At 43.5% G+C, this 25,449-nt stretch overlaps 1 long non-coding RNA gene across 1 annotated transcript in view; it reads left to right on the top strand.

Moving 5' to 3' along the window:
- The window catches only part of LOC148221972 (uncharacterized), a 32,983-nt gene extending 7,794 nt beyond the window's left edge, over positions 1-25,189 (top strand). The window contains exons 2-4 of the long non-coding RNA XR_015807063.1: positions 3,434-3,534; positions 21,913-22,035; positions 24,006-25,189. This is a non-coding gene — a long non-coding RNA (uncharacterized LOC148221972). The remainder of the gene's footprint in view (positions 1-3,433; positions 3,535-21,912; positions 22,036-24,005) is intronic.
- The last annotated feature ends 260 nt before the right edge of the window (positions 25,190-25,449 follow it).

The raw sequence follows: 25,449 nt of genomic DNA, 5'->3' as shown, positions 1-25,449 counted from the left end.
TTGCTCCTATTCCCAGTCACAGATTTTTTACCTAGCTCCTTTAATTTCAGCAAAAGCTGGATAAGGTTCAGAAGCACCAGTTCAAACTGGGACAATGCTTAAGCAGGTACTGGCTTCATTGGAGTGGGGAAGCCTCAGACTTCCAGCTGAACACAACCTTAGGTGTGATTGCAATCTGAATATCATTATAGAACTCCATGAGAAGGGAATCCATCCCTCTAATCTCAGACATCTGTACAAGTGACACCTTTTTTGCCCAGGGCAGTATTATGGGTTGTCTCAGTTTTTATCTGTTTGCACTCTGAGTGAGATTTGTCACATTTCCAGCTGTTCAGAACATCACGTCTCACACTGAAATGGCCATGAAACAAGACAGTGTTTGTAATAATTTAAAATAGTCACTTACCCCTAAGCAAGTCATTTGTCTCTGACCAGAACACCAGAGTAATAACTGGGATTAAAGATAGAGCAGTCAAGACAAAAAAAGGTGAATCAATCACTGCATTAGGATATTTGAAGAATCGTTTGCATATACTCAGAAAGTATGATACTTGCTATTAAGCCCAGCTGTAGCAGTCACAAATTCATAAATATTCATCAAATAACCTTTTAGCAAAACTCTGCGACTATGATGGTGGCCAGCTACTGAATTCAATCTAATTGAAAATCTGAGAAGTAATGAAATGATTGCATGTCTGTCTCTTCATTAAATCAGTGTGCAAATTTGCATAGATTAATTTGCGTCAAATTAATAGCTCCACTCTTGGCTTGGAGCCAAGAGGACTTATGATCAATCTATAGTTTTAATTCAATTCTGCACTCCTAAAATGTTGGGTGGCTTTTGCTGTTTAGAGACAGAAAATCAGAGCTGAGTATTCTTTTCACCACTTCTGCAATTTCTCCCTATTTCTTGGATTATGATGATTAGTTATAATGAAATGTGCATTATTTAGAAGCAAAAAATAAACATGCAATCTCAGCCATGGAGAACCGAGGTCTAGTTTCCTTTTTTTGGCAGTCACATTGGAAGGCTCAGCCTCTCAACTACACTGAATTCAAGCACAGGGTGGAGAATGTCTGGGGTTGAACAGGGTTTTGTGGCCCAGAGCAGCTCCCAAGACTGTGGGGCCCTGTGTGTTTTAGCACTGTCCTGCCTGTCCTTCAGGTTCCCAGCCCATCACACTCAACCTTTCCAGAGGATGCAGAATTTACTGTACCTATGCTAGATCCCCACAATGTTTTAAATCTCTTTAAACACTGTGATGTTCCATGTGCTGAGATCTGTCAGGAAAACAATGATTCCTTCATCCTTCAGTTAATTGAAGTTAATAACAGCATTAGACAGTGCATGCATTTACATTGTCAGCTTGCTTTTATTTTTTAACCTACTTTTTAAAAAAGAAAAACAATCAGGCTTTAATTCAGGACATTTGATTAATCAAACTCAGACCATCTGCTGCAGTCCTGTCTCCTGCTGATCTGCATTGCCTGAAGTCAGTGACATGATTCAGGGCTGCAGTCTCACACTGTCTCTTCTCCTGTCAGCTGTTCTACTGCAAATCTGCTCCTTTCACCCAGCACACACTCACTGGGCTTTGTTTACTGTGATGACCATTTAGGATAACTCTGGTGCTAGACAATTTGTATCAAAATACAGGACATGTGCAAATGCTGCTTATACAACAAATCATTGTATCTGCATGAAAATAACACAAACTAAGGAAATCACAGCAAGCCAAAGAAATTCTTTACTAAAAAAAAAAAGAATTCCCTTCACAAACACTTCTAGTAGCAGTGCAATTTTAGTTTCATCATAGTGTGTGCTTTAAGTCAGCAAGGAATAGCTGCCTTTTGTTCTCCTGTGTTCAGGGATGGACTCAAACTCAGAGCAAAGAGCTAGGCTGTCTGAACTTGCACAGCTTGGGGGTTTTAATGGGATTAGATCAGTTTTAGTCTAACAGAGCATGCCCTCACAATGGATATGGCAGAGCTAAGAGCTGTAACTTCCTCATGTTTGTGGCTGCAAACACTGCATTGACCAGCTGTGTTGGGAAGGAGAAGAGAAAGGATATGGCACTTCAATAACTTAATCTTCCAGGGGATTCATAGCATTTTTAAGAGGCATGTGAGGATAAGCTGCAAGCTTAGATAGTAGTAATGAACATGATAAAGTTCAGTCACTATAATAAAACTCAGTTTTGGTGACATACAAGCCTCCTGCAGATGGATGAATGTAGTCTCTGTTGACATCAGATGCTGGAGTCAAGCTCAGAAGTCAAGTAGGAACAGCACCTGGAGAGTCAGCCCCCACTTAGTCATCAAAAGCAGCAGGCTTTTGATATCATCAGATATCAGTGCATTAGATACTGAAAATTTGGTTATCTTGTTTCCCATAATTGTTGGATGACAGAGTACCAAAACACTAGTTCCCAAAAAGCTGACCCGGTTTTCACTCTTGTCTTGATGGTTACATCCAAGATACCTGAGCCTGTTGGGTTCCTGAATGTCTGAAGATAGGACTCAGCATGCAATTGTCAAATCAGGAAACTCTCCAGGAGATTTATTGCTGCATTATCAGAGGATCAGAGCTCTGCTGATTGCAGCCTGTAAGAAAGAGCCATGCCCTGCCCTGGAAACATACAGGCTCAATAAACAAATTGAGGCAGGAAAATAGGAGCCCAGGACGGTGAAAGTTACAAGAGGAGCGATACCATTCTTGTCTTCAGAGAAAGATGCCCCAATTCATTGCTCCCAGTAGTTTCCTCAGAAGCTGCTTTACCAACAGCACCTGCAGCAAAGAAATGGACAGAAGTCTACATCACACTGACTACATGAGGAATGCATGAGAAGTTGGCACCCTAAGCATTAAAAACAAAGTAAAAATGCAGTGTTATTTGCTATTTGCCACAACAGTAACCAGCAGAGCATTTGGGTCTCTCTGTAGCTCCATAGCCAGTGAGAAGGCATGAGAGGCAAGCACATGATTTCCAAACAGGACAAGTTTTAACAGGCAGGACAGTACTACAAGCTTTGAGTCTGGAGTCTTAAACAAAACAATCCAGAAAAAATAAGTTTTTACCAGGGGTCAGTAGCTGCCATGGGTAAGGCACAGCTCTGCACATCCCTGGATGTGAGGCAGCCCTGGCTGGTACCCATGGAGCACCATAAGGAACTGCACACACTCTGCTCTCTGCAGGAACAGGAGAGATTTCTGACTGCCTTCAATAGCAAGCAACCTCCAGCCACCAAGGCTAATGCAATAAAGTGAATTTCATTTTGGCATAAGAAAAACCAAGGGAACAACATGATGTATTGGCAAAATTTTAATCATAGAAGGCCAAGGAGGCAGCTTAAAAGAGTTAGGCTGTTATTGATCGGGTCATAGTGATGCAGCATTTCAAAACAGGCTTAACACCTGCTAATTTCATTTCAGTGCTGCTGAAGCTGAGTCAGCTAACAAAGCCTCTTCTGGATCAAGCACGTTCAGAGCAGTACAGCAGTTCCTTGTCTTCCTGGAAGTGCTTCCTCTCTTTGGTAAGGACACTAAGAGGGAAGAGGGGAGAAAGGATGATCCCCTCCCTCCTTTAAGCCTGCCTGTGCAGCCAGAGCTGAGGGAAAAGAGGATAAGAAGCATCAGGGTATTGAAGAAAATCCCTTAGATAAGGGCTATTATATTTGTTACACTGGTGAAGATGAGGGAGTGTTTTCCTGTCCCTCCAAATAGGGACTGAAGCAGCCTGAGTTTCTCAGTCAGGGTAGGTCAGTGAGGATAGGAACAGACCCAGACCCTGATCCCTGCTATTGCAGCAGACCACACACTCATTCTCTCATTGCCCTCTAATCCCTGCTAAAGAGTTATCTCCTTGTTGCTCCAGTTACCTTTGCCCTGTCCTTGACTTTGGGAAGACAACACTGATCTCTCGATTGCTGTAGTGAGAGCAAGATCCTGATACGAGGGAAGCTGCCCTAGAAATACAATGAAAACTGGCACATCAAACAAGCAATGTGGAAGCATCCAGCTGCTTCTTCCACTACCCACAACCAGCTCAGCAGGGCAAATTTCAGTGGGACCAGGCAGCCCTGGGCAACAAAATTGGTTCCTTTCTTCTTTATGAAGGGAGCAGTGAATGGGAATGTTCCATTCATAGTAAGCTCCGATCTTACCAAGAAGCCCAGGACCCAGGGAAGGTCATCTGTGCCAGAGATCTGTTTTTCATGTTACCCAGCTCAATCACATCTCTTCCATGTTCCTAACCCTCTCTGTGCTGCTGTAGCTACAATACAGTGCTATCAACACTGCTGTCCTGGGTGCCTTATGGGCCCCCAGGACAACCATGGCCCAGATGTGGAGCTGGCCCAGATGTGGAGCCAGCCTGAATCTGCCAGGGCTCATTAGCAGAGGTACAACATAGCTGGAATATGACAATATTGATGGCCTCACAGGACCATCCTGGCTCTGGGAGCAGCTCAGTAACTCCTATTCACTGGTGAGAAGCTGTTCTATATTAGTTCTGCTACTTGCAGAGTAACTTGTTGCAGTTCCTCATGTCTAGGAAAAGTAAAGGTTTCAATAACTGGGGAGAGGAAGCAAATTTCACAATAAAAGGACTGTGGTAGGGCAAATAATTTATTTTCTTTTTGCTTTCATTCTGTTTGGAGACAACTTCCATCTCAAGGCTAACAATGAGAACACTGAGACAGAATTTTATAATGGAAGCCATTTTGCATCTCTAACTACAACATTTGCTACCAGTGGAAACTGCAATACTAAACCTGTGTAATAGCTCAGTAGTTGGCAATACAGCATCCACCTCCTCCTCCTTGACAGAAATGTACAGTAACAGCAAGAAACACTGCAAATCAACCATAATATACTGAAATAGGACTCACTTTACCAGGATTGGCACTTACTACAGGCTTTCTGCTCCATTTACACGGTACAAAAGACAACTCTGAAATGACTGGAAATGTAACATGGAAGAATATAATTGGTTTTTCTGAAGATAGATGATCTTATGAAAAGTAACCATCAGAAACAAAGGTTGGATTGTCTTCTCAGTTTCACCAAGGTAAAGGAACCTGATTATGAGAGCAGAGAATACACCAGATATTTACTGTCCAGAGAGATTAGGCTGATATAAAGCAAGTGTTTCAAGATGAGGCTGGTATAAAGCTATTGTTTCAACTTTTTGGATGCTCCCATGGTCCTTGCCAGCCAGCTGGAATTTTGACATGCACATGTCTAACTGAGGTCCAGAATTCTCACAAAGTACCTGATTCTGATGGATTTATTTGTGTGTTTCCAGCCAATAATTCCAGTGCTTATCACATATTGCTTTGTTGTTCAAATACAGATTTCTGCTGTACTAAGTAGAGGAATTGCCTGAACATCTCATGTGAGGTCCATTCCTAGCATCAAAACGAAGAACTTTGAGGTTCTAGGCAAAGACCTCAATTTTTACTTTCTGATATAATTTCATTAAAGTTAGTTAAGTGACAGTCCCCCACCTTTGCAAGTATCCCAGGGTTACAGGGCACAGAGCCCAGGCATCCCCTGCCTGGCTGCCACACACCTGAAATATGCAGATGAGACACTGGGAAGAAAGTAATTTCTGTGCAGTGAGACACTGAGCCCTTTGTCCTGGGGCTTGGGGAAGCTGTGCTGTGAGCCAGAGGTCCTCAACAAGGCAAGGAGAATTACAGCAAGTATTCAGGTCACCCCTTAGTCACTAGTTATAGACCAAGAAACAGTAAACTGCCAATTCCATGCACCCCACCCTAACCTCCCCAAGAAACCTAGTGTCACAGCAAACCAGGTGAAGTTTTACTTCTTCTCAAAACATTTTTTTTTCTTCCCCAAAGTCCTGGTCCTATATAAGCTGTCTGTTCTTATACCATGACAAACCACCATAAACTGCTATGAAGGCCACCAAGAGAAAACTGTTATAAATAACAGTTATAAATAAAAGGAAGACCTGGATAGCTTAGAAGTTTAGAATATTAGGAAAGAAGCCACAAAACCCCCCTTTCTTAGGTGTAAAACAGGTCCTTCATAAATGTGTCATGTGTCCCAGAGCAGTGAGAGACAGAGCCCAGAGTGACAGGAGGATACAGCAGACACAAAAGGTCAAGTACTTCCCTACCTCAGGATCAAACATCTTTCTTCATGTGCTAAACTTTTTGTATATTCAGAGTTGTCAGTACAGTGCATGTTGAGCACTTCTGGAAAATCACTGGGTACCTGCTCCCCAAGAGCTGCTAAGTACTTTCATAACTTCACCCACTTCCCAAGTGATCGTTATTTTATAAGCACTGTATCGAAGTTCAAATATAATGACTGTGGGCAAGAAGCCAGTAGAAGCGTGACAAAGAAAATTCCAGTAATACATGAATTAATTTGACCATATATCACTAAGCTTTATTGTATGCCCAAGTAACCCACAAACAGTAACTGTTGAAGAAGATGATAGGCAATCATAACAAAAAGCAAACACAAGTCTCATGGTTTTTAGCTGTCCATGAAGAACAGGAGAACTTCATCCCACTTTTACCTTTCCTGGGACACAGACATGTTTCCCTGGCAGATGGTCACAGAGAGCTCACATGAGCCTAGGAGCAGACTGCGGGAAAACTACCCACTTGATCTCACCCACTTCAAAACTCACAGGAGTGAAACACTAAATGAAAGCTCTCAGCACCAAATTAACCCAAGAACTGCTGCTTACCCATGACTGAAGAGCCACACATGCTGTAAGAGCTTCAGAAAGTGCACAGTGCAGTGGTAAAGGGGAGAAATCCCCCTCAGACACACATTAGAGCAGCAACACCCCCTTAACTGCAAGGCCACTAAAGCTATAAAGCATCTGGGCCAGGTGTGTGGCAGGATGGGGACAGTGCTGGCAGTGAATCAGGGTTCCTCATCAGCTAAAAGATGATCCCCCTCCACCCCCAGCTGCTGGGAGGGAGATGGAGCGACTCGGGTGCTCTCAGAAGTAAAATGTAACCCCTCTTTAGATCCAGCAGCGTGGAGAGGGGGGTTCAGGGCTTCACTGCAAAGGCAAAAGTAAAGGTGAACCTCCTGGGGTGTCTGTGCCTGGCTGTCCTATGCTGCAATTAGAACAGCTGAAACTGAGACACAGTGGCTGACCTGATTTCCAGCTTGATCTTTGGTATTTTATTGCCAGCAGTGCACCAGCCCGAGCTGCAGGACAGCACGGGTGAGGTGCAGTGATGAAATACAAGAACTAGAGCAGCCATACACATTCCCTTGGGAGATTTTTTCTTCAGCCTCTATCAGAACAGACAAGATGTGAATGTGAATGAGTGTCCCATCAATACTACACATCTGCCTGGGAGCAGAGAATTCCTGGGAGAAACAAGCTGATCTCTCTAGGGAAAGATTTCATTTTTCAAATTACTTTTAAAGACCACATGACTCCGTTGTACTTTAGGTACAATAGCTTAGCAATAATATTTATGCTTTGAATTTGAACTTTCCACCAGCAGTCCTAGCATGCCTGAGAAACACTCCAAGTGGCCTTTTCCAGAGCATCTGTAGGAATTAGTTGTGTAAACGACAGGATCTGTAATGCTCTAAAAGGAATTACACTCCTAATGTTAACTTCCTTCTTGTGGTGCTTGTGGTGCTTTGGTGTAATCGGGGCCAGAGTTCTCAGTGCTGGTAAAGCTGGACCTAAAATTAGAAATATTATATGATTCCTTAGGAGGGAAGTGCTGGTGTATATGAGATGTGATGCTCAGGGCGCCTCCTTAGGAAGTGCTGTCTTTCCTTGCTCCTCTCTGAGGGGTGACTTTGTTTCCTCTCTTCCCCTGGTGGAATAGCCAAGGTCACTCTGGGGGTTTCTCAGCCACCACTGCAGCAGCCAGGCACAGAGCAATCCTAATTTATCACTGAAATTAGGGGCAGTGAGCTGCTGCCTTCCCTGTGGGCCTTATTGTGACAACCACAGGTACAATCTTTGCTAGAAAAAATGATTATTCACCACGTACCAGTGGCTTTGGCTGCTCTGCTGGATCAGAGCTCTGCACGGAGCTGGGAGCTCTGGTGGGAGCCAGACCTTTGCCAGGCTAATTTATATATTTTGTCAGCAAGCTGGAAAGGAGCCTTTGGATGTATTTTCAGCTCATGTCAAAACACCACACATGTTTTTCTGATCCCAGCACTTACGTTCTAAAATCTTTAAATCTGCTTTCATAGTTGATATTTTTAAAGATGGTGTGTTTACATACACAGCACCATGGCGACTGGAAAATAAAGTCAAAGAAAAAGTGCACAAGTGCATCAAACCTGTTTAAAACACACACTCAATTAATATATCTAAATTAATTAGTAGGATCCAGTTGTCTTGTCACTACCATGTCAATCAATAACAGCATAGGTATAATGATAAACTCCCATTACAAATACCTTGCAGGTATTAAGGTCTCTGTCCAGTCCATCAACATCCACCATATAATTAACCCCAGAGAACGTGAATCAATCTTGTCCTCCTGAACACGTTCTCAAAGATCTTCCCCCCATCATGAGCTCCCACCCTCTGACCATGGTGCTACAACACAAACCAGAGCCCACATAAGGTGATGATTCTTCCTTGTGACTTCTTGTTGAGAATACTGAGGTACCCCAGTGCACGTGAGTGGAGCTCCCAGTGCTCAAGGAACATGAATAACACAAGTACACTCATTTTATAACATGAACATTTGCAAAACATAAATAAATGTCCTTAAAAATTTCCCAGGCATCTAAGCAAAAACTTACTTTCAAGACAGTTCTATTTTAAAACATGAGAAATACAGGAAAAAAAATTAAAAATAATAATAATAAAAAAAGCACTGTTCTCCAAAGTCCATTTTCATGAGCCCTGAAAGCAAATTGACTGCACTTGCAGGCAATACTTTTTAAAGTCTGGTAACAGGATTGAAAACACAACAATCATCTTCCTCCCACTGCCATTTGGTATGGGAGTAGTAGACTACAGTTCTACTATTACTTGGGTCTTAGCTATTGAAGTCACAGCCCCTGAGGGCTGTAAAAAAGTTGCTGCTGTCATACATAAATCAGTCTTCTTCATAAAAATGACATAGTTGACATGTAAGGGTAATATTATAAGGTAACTACCATGGAGGTTTCATGCTTGGATATGTTCAAAAAGATGTTTCTCTTTATCCCTGACCACAAATACTTATTGATGGTTTCTTGTCAGCTGTTTGAAAGCTTTAAAGAACTGCTGTCTCTGCTGGGGTCTGCTCCTTGGCTGAACTTTTCATTAACCTTTGATCACTCTTCAGAGTATTTTTTCAGCAAGCAACTGAAGAATTTCAAGTGCTGCAGTGAGTCCGTATGTGTGGGGGTGAAGAAGAGGAGGTGAAGATTTTTATAGATGTACACGTACATCTTGTACAAAGTACACACATAAATCCTCAGCTCTGACAGGACTAGAGAAAAAAAAAAACAACAAATGGCTACTTCTATTTTTAAGATTTTGCAAAAAAGTGAAAATAAAGAGAACTTATTGTCTCCAGTTAAGGTGCCTCTCTTCCAGCATCTTCACCCCAGGGAAAAGAACAGGCATGGCTTAAAGAGGCTTGATTTAGTAGATGCAACTGGTGATGCAAATCTAATTAACCCACCACTTTCTCTGTTGAGGGGATGAGCACTGGCAAGGCTGTTTCTCTTCCCAAACTCTCAGGTTTGCAAAGAGCTGAACTTTCACACACGCCTCAATAGCACCCAGCTCCACGGCAGCGTGGGACTGATGGGTGAGGTGCTGCTCCCTCCCGGAGCACCCGCTGTGCCCTGCGCTGGCAAGGCTGGCCCCGGGCTTGGCAGCAGCACAAATCCCCTTTGGGGGGGTCAGCACGTGTGTCACAGAGCTGCAGCTTGTTGGCATTGTCCCCAAAACATCCAACACGGCTTCATTCATTAGGTGGAACGGCTCATTAGTGCGCGCTTGATGCGAACACCCATTGTGACACATTTCAGCTTTTGTTCTGTTCCTTTGCAAGTTTAACTTAAAGCATTTTCTCCAAAGCAAGCACACCCCACTAGCATTTGCTCACAGAGGTGCTTTTTTTGCATTTAAGCAGCTTCCTGGGATGTCACAGCATTTACCGAGCCCTCCACCAGTCATTTCTAGCATCCCTTTTTCTCCTGACAACCAGCACATTAAACAGCTTGCAAATTTTCAGTAGTTGAAAGTGCAGGGTTGTCTTGCAAGCTGGCAGCTGCACCGAATTTTCAGGAATACGTAGCAGCTGTGGCCATGATTCTTCCCACTCCCCCCTGTTTTGCCAAGGCAGGTTAATTGCTTCTTCATGCAAGCTGTCACCCTGCTTCCAGAAATGCCATTGGATTTGGTGCATGCTGGGGGCTGTAGTCTTTTGGGAGGTTTGTGTTTGCAAGGGGGATAAGAGACTGCACTGCAGCTTTGGAGACTCACCCGGGATTATCTTAGATATAAATCTTCATATATATCTACGAGTACAAGGTTATAATGAATTTTAAACGCCTGAAATTAAATATGGCTCTTTTCACAGCAACTCCACTGTTTCCAAAGAGGATTAAATAAGTAACAGCATGCTGCTCAGTCATAGCAAAATGTGGAAGATTAATTGATTTGAGGATTTAAGGGTGTTAATTTTGTTTGGGGAAATGCCTAAAGAGAGTGCCATTAAAGATAAATAAATGGTTCCGGTCTCTAGTTGGCTGCTGGAGAATTGTATGAAGGTTTCAGGTCAGGTTTTTCACTGCTTGCAGGCTTTGCTTTGGGAAGTGTCTGTAAGCAGCAGAAACAGCCTTTAGCTGTGTCTGAAGATGTGGTTACAAGGACACTCTCCCTGTCTCCATGGCAGGGGTCAATGCCCCCCTCTGATGTGCTGAGACGTGTTTTCAGAGCACTGGGTTTAATTCACAAGGATCATATTCATGGGGACCCCCCCCAAGGTACACGTGAGGGGATGGAAACTGTACATGTGGGCAGAAACAGGTCAGGAAGGTGGGAATGTCTTAGATTGGCTCGGCTGCAAGAGAAAATGCTTGAATAGCTGTACCCAGGCTTCCTTCTGATGGGAAAAAGGCTCTATTTTAATGATGTATTTGATATGAAAGGGCACGGTGCTTCGGTGCATAGCTTGCAATAAGAGGAAAGCAGATATGACAGCTGAGGCTTCACAATGTTAGAAATAGGCCTTTCAGACTTTAAGACAAGAAAAACAAACACTGAAGGACAAATTTATGGTTGGAATAATAGACTGGTGGGTTTGGGGGGACAGGCTTGAAATAAGCTTCCCTTGACAGCTTCTATATTTGTCTCATGCTGCCTACTTTTCATGCAGCATCCCCACCCCCACAAACTCCTCAGCTCTAGGTAGAGCTGGAGGTTTAACTAATTCCTCAAAGCACAGCAAAATTGTCTTGGGAATTATCACTGCGAGTGTATATGCTGTGCTGCAGAACAGGAGACACCACCTCAGTAACAGCCTGGCTTTGCTGGGGTGGCAAGAAGGGTTTGTGGGGTGCTCACAGTGTTAAAGGCCAGAAGTAAAATACACAGAAAGTTGTTCACAGAAAGGAGCAAAATGTTTTTTGATCACTGACCAAAAAAAAAAAAAATTAAAAAATCCCGCTTGTATTCAGGGAAGGAATCATAGAAATGGGAAACCAGTTTAAGAATCCGAGCCAGGGTACTGTTGCCTATATTTATATATGGGAGGGAAAGGAAGACATTTAATATATAATATATTTATATTTGGAGTTGCTTGGTTACTCAGGCAGTTTGACAGCCAGGCACAGCTTGGCATTTGTGCCTTTGGGAGCTAGGAAGGATGGAGAGAGATGGACAAGCATTTGATGGCAACAGAGGAGAAGAATTTTTTCCCCACTGCCCTTCCCTGCCAGGCATTCTTCTCTTCCACAGGTTCTCCCACACACATATCACATTGCTCTGCATTACCATTAACCCCAGAAATTAATTGGTGGTAGCTCCTTCTAGTACACTCAATATTCTATTTACTTTGAATACGCTTCTCTCTGCTTTTTATCCCCTTGAACCCTGGGGACATTGTTAGTATTCAAAGTCACATAACCTACTCTGTCTTAAAATTGACTTGTCTATATCTGAATACTTTCTTTTTTACGCATTGGTCAGTTTTAGCCATTTAAGTGCTTCTTAGATACATTAGAAGAAAATACATCATTATGGATTTCTTTTACTAAGCTCTTGATTTCTTCTCAATTTATTTTCTTTCCAAGAACTGTATATTTGCCTTTTCTTACCAAACCCTCAGCTTCAGGTTACTGACTTTTTAGACACACCTTTTGATGAACAAATTGATAAATATTCTAAAATTGAACAGAATGTCATTCCAACTCTTAAACATACCAACAAATTCCTTGCATATTGTGACCTTTTTAAGTAATGATGAGTTTAATTTCTATATAACCACACAAAGCTTTGTAAAGAAACTGTGTCATGTTCTACATTTTCACAAAGTTGAAGGGGTAGAAAAACTACCAGGATGACTGCTGAATAAATGACTGTACAAATAAAGCAGCTCAAGCGTGTGACACACTCAACTTTCAGTATCTCCTGGTATGCCATAGACAGATTTCCATTAATAATTCTTTACTGTCTGGACCCACCATAAAATTTTCAGAGTTACCCATGCTCAGGTTTTTTAGCTTCTACAAAACAAAATTTTCAGAGAATATGATGGTATATAGTTATGGCTCTTGCAAAGACTCACATTTTTTCAGGTATTGAGGCCTTTTACTGATTCTCATTTTCAGGAACAGGGCCTAAGTATTTCAAGCTGTTTCTTTTGTCTAGCAGAGAGATCAGAATACAATAGAAAAAGTCTAAAGATAAAAAAACCTCCACCACATTTGGAATTACTGAAGGTTTGCTTTCCTTTACTGGACATCTTGGGGATCCAAAACCAATGATTTCCCTGTTCTTCCAGTTTTCACCCTTACCATTATAATGGTATTTTTCAGGAATACAAACTCACTGTATCCACCAAAATGTTTTATGTAGTAGTGGCTATTTACAGCCAGGGGAATATATCTGGCTGCTCTTTCTGCTGCCCTGTCTGGTTTCCTCTGACTCCAGGGAGTCTGTCCACACTGTGTTGTCAGAGCAGAGTCAGTGTGGTGCATGGACAGCCAAACTACTGGAGATACATTTTAGTCCCCCTGTTTTCTAGGATTACCCACATGCCTGTGATGAGTTTTTCTGTCACACAAACCTGAGCACGGTGCTGCAGCCTCTGGCAGGAGGGAGAAGCCCATAAACTGACTGAACAGCAGTGCCCTTCAAGGATAGCACAGCCAGCAGAGATAATGCACACTCTATTATCTCCCCTCGTGAAGGACTGTATGTGCAAAGAATATTTTGCTTTTGTAGTATTTAATTTGGGGTTTCACTCTGGCTGTGTGTGCTGCTCCCTTTTCATGTTAGAGGAGACAAGTCAGTGCAATGGGCTCTGCTGCCAGGGCTGGGGGCAGGGAGATCTAAGCTGCTGCTCCATTCCTGGGGGGCACAGCCATCCCCTGGGAACACTTCACCCATGTGGTGGGATGTTTGACTGTGCCTGAGGATAGGTGGTGTCAGCTGTAATCTTTATGGAAGGGTTTTCAGTGATGTCTTCCTTAAAACCAGTCGAGGATGTAAGCTTTTCAAGATGAAGCTTAGATACTTCAAAAGCTTGATGATGCAGGGCTATTTCAGTAGTCAGGAAACCCTGAAACTATCTTGTCTTTTTAAAAAACCTTTCTTACATAACTTCCTTGCAAAAAATATGCTTAAACCTTTCAATAGCAGCAACCAAAAGCTAAAAGGAAATGAGTGCATCAGCTTATCTGCTGTTGTGATAGATAATTTTATATATTGGCTTGCTAAATAATAAAGTAAAATAAATTAGTTCCTCTCAAAAGTTTCCTGAATGTATTCAGCTGGAGCTTATTGTTATTTATTCATCTGTTGGATTGCCTTTGTAAAAGCCAAAGCTGCTTTGAGAGTGTATGTGACTGGAATAGTCTAAATGGAGAAGCCGTGAGTTGGGAAGGAAGCCAGCAAGTCATTAATTAAGGAGCTGTACAGTTTGCAGTCAGACTTTGTGTATTGTGAAAACTGCCTAAAAATCAGTGACTGAGCTGCTCCATTTGCAGAGGTGTCCCCAGGGGACTGTCCCCAGGTGAGCAGTGGTGGGTGTGCTCATGGTGCAGGAGCCTGAGCTCGGAGCAGGGAGGGCAGGGCTGCCGACAGGCAGGGGTGTCCTGTCCAGGGCTGCCCATGGGACTGGATCTCGTGTGGTCTCAGCATCACTCATCCCACCCTGAGGCTGTGCAGGGCTCACAGGAGAGTTACACTGCAATGGATCAGCTCTCTGCTTCTTGCTTTACATGGTTTTATCTTCCTCTAAGATATAGAGGAGTCTTTGCACCCAATCTATGCTGCCAAGTCTGCATTTCTGGCCACATCTAATGGCCACCACTGCAGAAATAGCTGGGAGGAAGATGGGGAAGCAAATAACACAGCAGCTGTACTTTAAAACTAAAACCATTTCAGATCCTCCAGGTCTTATTTCATGGTGTTACTTTTCTGTCCTCTCTCAAAATCCTTTTGTAATGCAGTCAGGAGACGTGCCTGGCTAGCACAACTGGCCTTTTCTGTGTCACTACACTCGTAACCCTTCTGACTGCAGTATTAAACTGTGGTTGATGCCATTTCAATGGCAGCAGAATAATATATTTAAATTATTCTTTATCTTTCTCTTTGTCATTTGAAATATGTACAGTTAGCCAATTTGCATTTGAAAATGATGGAGACGAAGATTCACTGGAGAACAACAGCTGCTCAAACAAATTAAAAGCATTTTCTTCCTTTATTTATCCTGGAACAGTGAGTGTGGATACAGCATCTGGTCCTCCATGAGGTCTTTGCTTCTTGCCCAACTTCCAGCTGGAATGACTGAGAGGCAGTGTGATCTGTTGACCTTCCTCAAGGTCTCCAGTGATGCCACCCAAAACAGAACAAAGCATCCTAGCTGGATGCCTTTCATGCTAATCCCTGAATCAATACATTTCCAAGATCATTATTGGGCTTTCATGCACTGCCAAAAGATTGTGTTCCAGCAGTTCTCTCATTCTCTGTGTTGTGTATCCTTTTGAGCATTCTACATTATAAATCATTTTAACTCTCATTGTATGTTGCACTCCCCTTGTGTAATAGTCAGAAACGTGGGAAACCATTCCTGCATATCTTCCCAAACAGAGACTGGAAATGTTGAAGATAACGCAAGATGGAAGAAGTTGCAGCTCAAATCCTTTTGAGTCCTTGAAACAAAGTAGAGTGTTTGGAGGGTGCCACCATGGCCTCACTTTCTGCCACGTTCCTGTCAGGAAAAGCCAGGTTTTTCTGGTTGCCTAACAGCAAGGCACCTGAATGACAACCTCCCACGGCCAGGATATTTATTTTATGTTAAAAAAGACATGCCAGAACTTCAGCATCCCACGGGCGAGAAGTGTGTTGCAAACCCTCCTCTGTTCACGGGATGGGTAAAATCCTCCAGGGCTGAACCTGCACCCTTGGGGCGGTGACTCTTGGCAAAGACCCGTGGGAGGTACAATCCCATTGTCTCCTGGGACAGCAGCGAAAACAAACTGCCTGTTATTGTGAGCAGAACAAAGTCCGGGAGAGCAGCAGGCACCTTTGTCTTCTAATTAGCACCGATGGCTAAAGCTCTTTGGAGAAGGCACTTTCCCACTGTGTGTTTGCACAGAGGGAGCTGATCCGATGAGGGCAGCTGAATGCTGCGGTATAAATAATGAACTACACAATAAACACTATGGGACTGGTTCAGTTGAGGGAGGAAAATAAACACAGCAAACAAAGGCATCCATCATGTTAGTTAGAAATGCCATGTCAAGATCCAGGAGAAATTCTTGCAAGCTTTCTCAAGAGTTCAGGGTAAAAAACCTTATTCCGTAAGTATAAAAAAATACTCTGCACACCAAACTTTGTGATGTCAAGCATCCACCCAAAAGGGAGAATGAGCACAGATTTAATTTTCTCTCTATATTCAGTGTCTGGTGCAAGTCTGACATTTTGAAAAACTGGCTTTGCATATTCTTTCCAGGTGGCAGCGAAGAACTACTGCTTGATCTCTCCTCCAGCAAGAAAAAAATTAACAAAATATTTATTTCAACAATGGCTGTATATTACCCAGACAGGGAACCTTGTGATACACAGGGAAAACATTTCTCTAGTAAACCATGATAAAGGCTGAGAATACTGCCAGTGCTGCAGAGCTGTGGGCTCAGAGCCATTCTCCTGGCTTTATTCAGAGGTTGTTATTGATCTAATCTACAGTGAGATGATCACAGGAGACACTCCTTACATTATTTAACTTGGATTTGGGGTTGGATGGGGATTTTCTTTTTGTTTGTTTTGTTCTTTATTCTTCATTTGTGCTGTTATTAATACAACACATCATTAGTGAATTTCACAGGTAAGTGACTCTTGTCTCTCTTGACACATTATTAATCAAGAGTGATGAAGATGCTGCATCCCTCACACACTTGAGCTACGTGACCAACCCCAGGCTTGTGAATTACCTGCAGTGCACTGCAGGGATGAGCCACAGCAGCACACGGGCGACAAGGGCACACAGGAACATTTTGTGGGGCAGGTAGCAATGCAGGCAGGGTCTCCCAGTTCCTACACTCCTCTGAAGTGAGCAGGAGCCAGCAGACCCACTTTATGCAGACACACAGAGAAGCCAAAGCCAGGAAGGATATGTGAGATGTCAGCTCTCTAAGAGATTGATATCTGACAGGAGGGAAAATACCCACCCAGACAAAAAAAGACCTGCCATTCTAAGACCCTGCTCTGCAGAGATGTGATACTGGCCATCTGTTCATCTGCACATGGGTGCCTACCAGTCCTGAACTGGGGAGGCTCAGCATGCTGAACCCATTATTTGAGTCTGGCATTCCCGACCCTGCTGCTCTCCAGTCTGATTTACTCAATTTAGGCACTCGCAAGCAAGATTTTGATGACAGCTGCAATCATAACACCATAGATGGAGGGAATAAACAGACTAACTCTTAATAGCTACTAGTGTTTGTTTATTTTTACAAACAAGCATTTCTCCTGGAACTCATACTGCAAGCAAGAAAATCCATGAGATTTCCAGAAGCAAAGGATGAAGTTAAGCTCCACAGAGGTCCCTTCCAGCCAGGTCACTGAGCCAGTGGGCAGCCTGTGACCCTGGTCCATGGAAAGGAAAGCCTTTGTTTTCACATGTGCTCCCAGATAAATGTGGGAATTGAGCAAGAATAAGATGCACAACTAAGCTGCCAAATTTTAACAACTTATCAGACTTTGTGTGTTGGCTGCTTGGAAGAGTTTAATGTCATTGGGTGGTGCAGCATCTGGCTTAATGGGACTCTGGCTATGGTGGTGAATCTGCAATAGAAGCTGTATGGAGAGCACACAAGGTACCCATCTTCAGTGCTTTCTTTCTTCTTTTATTTCCCCCTTTATCCAAACTAAAAGGTGCTCATAATGAAAATACCTGCTTGCTCTTCATCTGTGAAAGGCCCCAACACACACCTGTGCTGCCACACCACCTCCCCTGCACACACTCACACATCCAAAATGTCCAACTCCTCTGCCGAGCTTGTCAGAAATTGTTATCATCATAGCCTGGGCTCTTGAGCTTGCGAATGGTAATGCTGAAACATCCAAACAGGAGATGTCATCCTGTCACCATGAATGACAGATGATTATGGCCCTTTCTAGATGCCTGTAATTAATGTTACTTTTCAACTTGGACATGAACATCCAGGAGCAAAGTAAATGGGGAAATCCTCCAACATCTTCGGATTTCTTTTCCCATCCCTGCTTACTTACCCTACAGGTCTTTCGATAAATTAAAGAAATCACTAGCTGTTGCCTATAAAACATCCTAGAAGGGGAGATGAGATTCAGAGCTCCAGATAAACACGTGGAAAAGCATCATACTTAAGGCTGAAGCCATGGGTTGGGCACATGCCATTCTTCCCTGTCAGTGTTCACACAGGAACAATGTGGGAACACATTGTCAGAGTCAGGCTGTTATCTTGGAAATCAGGACTGGCTGCTACCAATCTCTCTTTGCCCTGTGCCTCCTCACACCCCACGCCATTGCTGGCTTTTATCACCTTTTTGCATCTATTTGTTACCATTTTTGCTCCCAGCCTGTGGCAGGAGGTTTTGTTAGGGCCATGCAATTTAATATGTGGTAGATGAGAGATGTCAGCAGTGGGCTCAGGCACCTGAAGACTGTGGTTCAGAATAACAACCTTGCTGCACATCCTGTATCCCTGTTTGACTACATGAGGCTGAACATCAGTCAAAGGAGGATTAGGACTTTCCTGGTAATAGCTAAACAGCAAAATGAACAAGATGCCTAAGCTCTTCCAATAAAATAATATATTTTCAGTCTATAGCGATTCAAACCAAGACTCAGCCAGCAAACAGGGGAAAAAAGCAAAACAAAGATTATTGAAAGCTTATGTTTAAACAGTTTCAGCCCAAATATTTACTGATGACACACACAAAAAAAAGTGCTGGTATGTTTTGCAATGAAGAACTAGAGCCTTTAATTGCATAGGAAACCAGGCTTGGGGATTCAAGAGAAAGTAAACATGCTCCCTGAAGAATTCACTGTAAAGACTTTACATTTATTTACATTCCTGTTTTTCTTTAACCTACATTCCCCCTGACAGAGGGGTTGTTTTGGGTAATAATCTTTTCATATAGGCCAAGTCTACTAGAAACTATTTGCAATTCATTTAAAATATGGATTCTGAAATATACTGCAAATCCCTTTTGCTAAGATAAAAAAAGCAGAGAGAAGAAATAACATGTCATTTAATCTTTGGGCTCATCAACTCCTGAAAGATTATTTTGACAGTTAATTTGATGTATTTAACTGAACTTCCAGTCTACTCTCCTTGAAGAAAGCCATCATTTATGACTTGCTGTTGTGTAGGAGCATCCCAGATAGCTGCAGTGTCTTTTGAAGAAATATTTACGAGGAGAGAGAGCATATATTAATGTTTCCTTGCTGTTCAGGCTTAGTTCTAAAATCCACAGTGCATCCTGTGTGCCTCTTCCTTGGCTCATATCAGCTGCTTCTGCCCCAGGGAGAGGGCAGCCAGAGAGTGCTGGTGGATGGGCAACAGGGAAGACAAAATGTATGTGCTCAGAAAAAAAAGCTGATCTCCCCATGGAGACACAGCCATGGGGTGCTGGTGCTGCAGATCAGGAGGAGCAGCGTGTGCTGCTGCCCTGCACTGAGGCACAGCCGTGGGAGCTACTCCTGCCCTTCCACCTTCTCCTCCTCTTGGCAATGTTGCCTTGCCAAGTGATGCTGCACGGGAGCTGAGGAGTTCCCCACCCCAAGGGGGTTTAACCATCCCTGTCCTTGCAGAAACAGGGAGAAACTGTGGCCACACAAAGCATGATTCTGCAGGATTTATTGCTGGGGGTTTGCACTTTGGTGTTTTAGGAGCAGAAAGGCAGCAACCCCCACACCGTGCCAGCCCTGATCGTGGGAGGGCTGGCTCTGAGCTCAGGTGCAAGGAGAGGCAGGACAGAGATGCCAGGCTGGGGACATGTCCTGGCACATGTGCACAACTCAGATTCCCATAAAACCACCTTCCTTCCCCTGGGGGTTTTTCTGAGGTGAAGCTCATTGCACTGCAAGACACTGGGACTCTGCTGGAGCTGCTGGGATGCTCAGGCACTGAGTTCTCCTGCAGAAGCTCACTGCAAGTCAGAAAACAAGGGAGGCTTTTGTGTTACAAATAAGAAGTAGGTCAGATCCCACAAATGCAAATAGACAGGGAGGAAGGTGCTTGCGGTTCTGTACAGTCATCTTTGAGATTAGCTTTTAACAAGCACCAAAACCCCTCAAAGCACTGCACCCAGGCACAGAGAGCTGGATCTTGCTAGGGTGCTCATATCTGAGCATCACTTGTGTCCAGCACACTCTCCTTGCACATCTGCTCTAGAGCCTACTGCCATACTTGTGTGAAACTCCAAAAATAAACCACATCAGACTGCAGCAGCTGGGATCAGACCCTTCACTTGTTTACCAGAGCTCTCTGCTCAAAGGTGATGTTTTGCAGAGCAGCCCAGTGAACAGCACTCAGAGAAACAGAAGCATTTCTGGACACAGAGAGAAAAGCCAGGCTCCATTTGAGCTCATTAGCATTTTTCAAATCCAGTTGATAAAGCTGTGTTGTCCCTCTGTCACCTGTGTCTGGAGGGTTGAGGAGAGCAGTGATTACCCATTGGTTTAACACTGTGAGTTGTACCTGGCATGGCTGTGGGGAGAGGACAGGGTGGCACCAGCCTGTGACTGAAGCACCATGTCCCCTCCTCCCTGTTTTACTGTAGCTTCAGCCTCACTCATTTGCCATTTATTCCCCACAATGCCTGTTTTAGACCAACCCATCCCACAGCCTCTAGGCACAGGCAGTGCTGCCCAGGTGGGACTGAGGGCAGTGACAGCTGCCTGCTGCAGCTCTGCTCTTTGCAGACCAGCTTTGTCGCTGCATGGATGGAGTGGAGGAGACCCAGAGAGCAGGGGGGACTTGGAGAAGCTGCCATCAGCAGAACCAGGGTCATTCTCCTAAAGCCCAGCTATAATGCTGTATACCCTGCCTGCATTTTTAGACATTTTTGACAAGCAAGTTTTTGACCTGGGCATGTTCTTGTCCTTCCCTTTCTCTAAAAGCACAGTTTAGAGGAAATAAGCCAATGATTTTGCCAGGCAAGATTAAGACTGTAGTACCATTTAATTAAGCTGTTGTTTTAAATGTGGTCTGATGTTGTACCATCCTGTTGAAGGCCTGGGAGATGATAAATACTTGTCTGCAACCTCTTTCTGTGTTCTGAGAGCACATTTTAATTACCACCCTCTATCCCATTTGCAGGCAGACAGTTTACAAGCTCTCCACCGTGGTGCAGATGAAAGATGGCACTTTTTGCCCTCCAGACAATGCCAGGCACTCGCCTGGGAAGCAGCTGAACAAAGAAGGCTCCTGGAGAGAAGTAATTGAGGGCACCAAGCAATTTACAGGACAGCATCCCCCAGCTTGTCTCTTCCTGACATAACAAACCCATAAATAGGCCAGATCTTCAGATAAAGAGTTGTATTGAGCAAGGATAATAAATAGGAACCGAGTACCAGTGTCTTAATCATGTCCCCAAGTCTCAGAATCTTTGGGCAAAATTTTTTGTTGCCAGACTTTGACCTCCCAGCCCCAAATCACAGCAAAGCCTGAAACATCATCAGCTGCAATTTGCAGAAACCACCCCAAATGTGGAGGCTCCCAGGAGTGTATTTCTCTTGTGCATATTCTCCTTCCCAATGCTGGAGTATCTAACAGTTAAAGAGCTGACTGTGGGTCCAGCGGCATGAGAACAAACTCACATGGCTGCAGCCTTCATTGATATAAATATTCCTCAAGCCTGGTTACAAATCAGTAATTGCAGCAAGAGAAGTCAAAATTAATGAAAGGCAGCAAGGCAGCTGCCTCCAGAGAATGATTTGGGATGATATACCAGTGATGTTTGGGTCATCCAGACTGGCAAAAAAAATAATCCTCTGAGTTCTTCTCCCAGACCACAGACACTTCCCAGCTTTTCAGGATCACAGAGTGAGCATCCAAGTGAGGTGCAATGGCCCCAGAAGTGTCTGAGCACCAGGGGTTCGTGAACACAAGCTCCCCTCCTTTCCTCCTTTAATTTGTGGCCTTACCCACCTATGTGGCAGGCACCTGGACCCTTTGGGCTGATCTAAGCCCACTAAAACATCTTTCTGCTGTCTATTTAGGACACAGCTCTGCTGGTACCAAGCACAGTTGAAGCAAAGGCAGAGTCTTCTGGCTGAGAAAAACAAGTCTTAGTGCCAAAATCACACCTAACCATTCTGCTGAAGCTCAGAGGATAATGCCAGGTAAGGATTGGTCCTGATCAGTTTAACCTTCACTGTGCTCATCCTTGGGAAGTACCAAATTAGTTAATCACAGCAGCAGTAAGAGAAAAAAAATTATCATCATAAATATTCACAGCATCACGTGCAATACAGAAAATCCTGTCTAAATGAAGGAAAATAAATTAGGAGAAGATACTGGCCTGCTGATTAAAACACTCCCCACCACTGGCTGACATTTGCCTACTCTTTACATACTGCAGTCACAGACACAGCCCCTCTGGCTGCTGGTGGCATTAAAGGATGAAACTCCCTAGATTTTAGGAGGAACAGAGATGATGGGATCAACACCCACCAATGTTTAGTCCTAAGATTCCTCCAAGCACGCTGCTGAGCCCTGCACAGGAAGGCTGCAAAGCCCAAACCCTGCCTGTGCCAGGGCAGAGCATCAGGGCAAGGGAAACCTGCAGGAAGGGACAGGGCAATAAGAACCAGCTCAGAATTGTCTTGCTGATACCAGAACCCCAGAGAGAAACACCCTTCAGGTAGTGGATTTGTTCTGAAACTCATACCTGAGAAATAGATTCAAATATTAGTGATTGTTGGGCTCTAAAAACCTAATTCCCCTTGAAATCACCCTTTGGCACATGCCTATACCTTTTCCTTATTGTAATTAAAATCAAACTTCGCGGCAGTTGTATCACTAGTCTAAAATTTGATTCAAAGAAAGCAAAATTATAAAATAAGAGGAAAAGGAGCATTCCTTGCACTCCCTACCAAGCCCTGATTAATTTTTCATTTACAATTATTTTCTGTGCAGCACTCGAGAGTTCAGGTAGTAACATTAAAAATTCCCTGTGTCCTCAGATTTCCCTAATTAAAATTGACAACCCTCATTTTGAACCACAAACATAATTACCTAGTCCTCCTCACTGACTTGATAGCTGAGGTTGTTTGTTGATAATTTATGAGCATTGGAGAAGATGAACAACAAAGCTGAGGCTCTGAGAAACCTCTCAGCTCCTGCCTTTGAAGTCAGGGACATGCAGGAGGCAGGAGCTGCTCAGAGGCTGTGCACAGGGTCCCTTCCTGAGGCTGTGCTCTGCCTCTCACCTGTGACAGTGACATCCAGACACCTGGTCCCACTCCAGGGCTGGGAGAGATCCCTCTGAACAGCTTTTCTGGAGTGTTTGCAGAAACATCAGGGCAGATCCTAAACTCCAGCTGCTTTGGGGCATGAAAGCTGAGCTGGGATTGCCTCAGGACACCCTGAAAGGAGAGGACATCATTTGTAGGGTCACTTTGGTGTTTGTCTGTCCCTGTTTGAGATGCCCCTGCTATCACCCTAAGCCAGAAGCCCAGCTAAGCTTGACTTTCTTTAATGGCATCACACCACACATGCCAAGGTACACTTCCCAAGAGTCTGAAAAACAGTTTTCCCCACAAGTATATAATTAAAAAAAAAAATTACCCCAGGTTTTCCAGCATCTCCTCATTACCTACAAACTCCCCATGTCTCAGTACCTGCACAAAATCCTGGCTACAATGAATGTTTCCAGTTTGAGGTTGTGTAAAACCAGCCCCATGCAACCCATTCATCCCTCATAGTCAGGGTTTTGGGGAATCTGAATTTCCCCCTGCCCAGGAACACAGTTATAGCTGGGACACATGATGCAGCCATCCCTCCTGGGGATAAGGTGCCCAGGGGATGCAAAGGATGTTAATGGCACATAGGATGTAGGTGGCAGGCACCCGGTCAGCCAAATAACAGCTCACATCAGAGGTGGGGGTAGGGAAGCAGTGAAAAGAAGAAAAAAAAAAGAAAAAGTGATGCATTTCAATGACTGTTTGCTCTATGTCTATTTAGAGTTTTTCCCAGCGTTGCTCTCAGGGAGAAGGATAGAATCTCATTTTTGGGATGTGAAACTTGAATGATACTTAATGCAGAACAGCAAAGCCTTTTCTCCAAGCCTCTGTCTTTCCTGTGTTTAAAGGTGATGAGAACATGGTGTTTTGTCTACCAGCTCTTGGACAGCCCAACCTACTCCAACTGCCAGGAATGTGGGGACTGGGGAGAAAAATGAAAAATGGAGAAGAGGCTGAAGCACAGAATGAGGATTATTAGAAATGCATGTATAAATGAAAAGGCATGCTGAGAGCTAGGCAGCATCACTGAGCAATGCAATGTGCAAACAGACAGAGCAAAGCATGAATATTCCCTTTTTGGTCCAGGTTTTCCATACATTCACAGCAAAAGCAATTCAAGTGCACTCTGTTCTCTCCTGGACTTTCCCCCAGCCAAAGGATGTTGTAGCTCTGCATCTTTAATGAAGCTGTAACTCTATATGTAAAGGACAAAATAATTTGGTTTCTTCTGCTGTTTATAGGAAATTAATAAATTTCATTGAATATTTGTACCTGCTCATTGCTCTCCTCTGAATCAGGAGTAGCATAGAGTGCCACTGAAGGCAAAGGAGCATTGCCTTTTTGGGTTATTATGCTAAATTGGAGGAGTTGATAAATGAAAACCTAACCTGGGTAATTAAGATTTCCCTCCCCAGAGCTGGCCCAAGGTGATCATAATGATGTTTGGTTGGATTCAGCACACACCAAAGTATCAGCATTTTTCATCTAAGCTCTGTCCACTCCAGGGTGTTCTAAGTCCAACATCTATAAACCCACCATTTCCACTGCAACACAGGAATACATCCACAGCAGAGAAAATAATTGCATGATTATTATTATTTTTGTTTGTTTGCAATCTCCCAAAAGAAAGCAGATGTGCTGAAAGAAAAAGATAAAAAAGAGAAGTTGCAAAACTTTCAGGAATCCAACATAATGCTCTTCTCTATTTAAATTAAAGTTTTATTGCTCTGCTCTCAATCTGGGGCTGAATTAAATTTAGATTTTGGGTGTTTCTTCCCCCCAAAATTTGTGGCTTTCATAATAAAAGGAATGAAAAGTGATTGAAAGAATAGTCAGTATGGCTCATTTTGAAATATTGAAAGAATGTTTTGATCTTCAGAAGAAGTTTTTCTTTCCACAGTGGTATGAGGCAGCAGCATAGTGAGGCCAAGAATTGATGAAATAATTGGATATTGGTAAATCTACTGGAAAAAAGTTCAATTTAAAATGCAGCCTACTTCTGCTTCCAGCCAATAAAGGGTTTTTCCTATGACTTCAGGTTGTTCCTAATGCTTGTGTCTCTTCTGCTGTTTTCCCTCAGGCCGCTGCTATTTCATCAATAACCAACAGGAAAAATGACAAACTGCCAGACAGCAATTAATATCCATCCATTTCCTCTTGCATTAGCAAAGCACTCCATTTACAAACCAGCTCTGCATGCTGAAAGCAAGGCACGTGCCACAATTGTGCCCATTTGTCACCAACCCAACGCCTGCTCAGAGGGGGAGCAGGGACAGTGCCAGTCCCCAGAGT

The sequence above is a fragment of the Sturnus vulgaris genome, chromosome 15 (genome assembly GCF_052056855.1).
Source record: "Sturnus vulgaris isolate bStuVul1 chromosome 15, bStuVul1.hap1, whole genome shotgun sequence".
Taxonomy (NCBI): domain Eukaryota; kingdom Metazoa; phylum Chordata; class Aves; order Passeriformes; family Sturnidae; genus Sturnus; species Sturnus vulgaris.
Note: the sequence above shows the minus strand (reverse complement) of the source record. Positions and strands in the feature narration are given on the sequence as shown.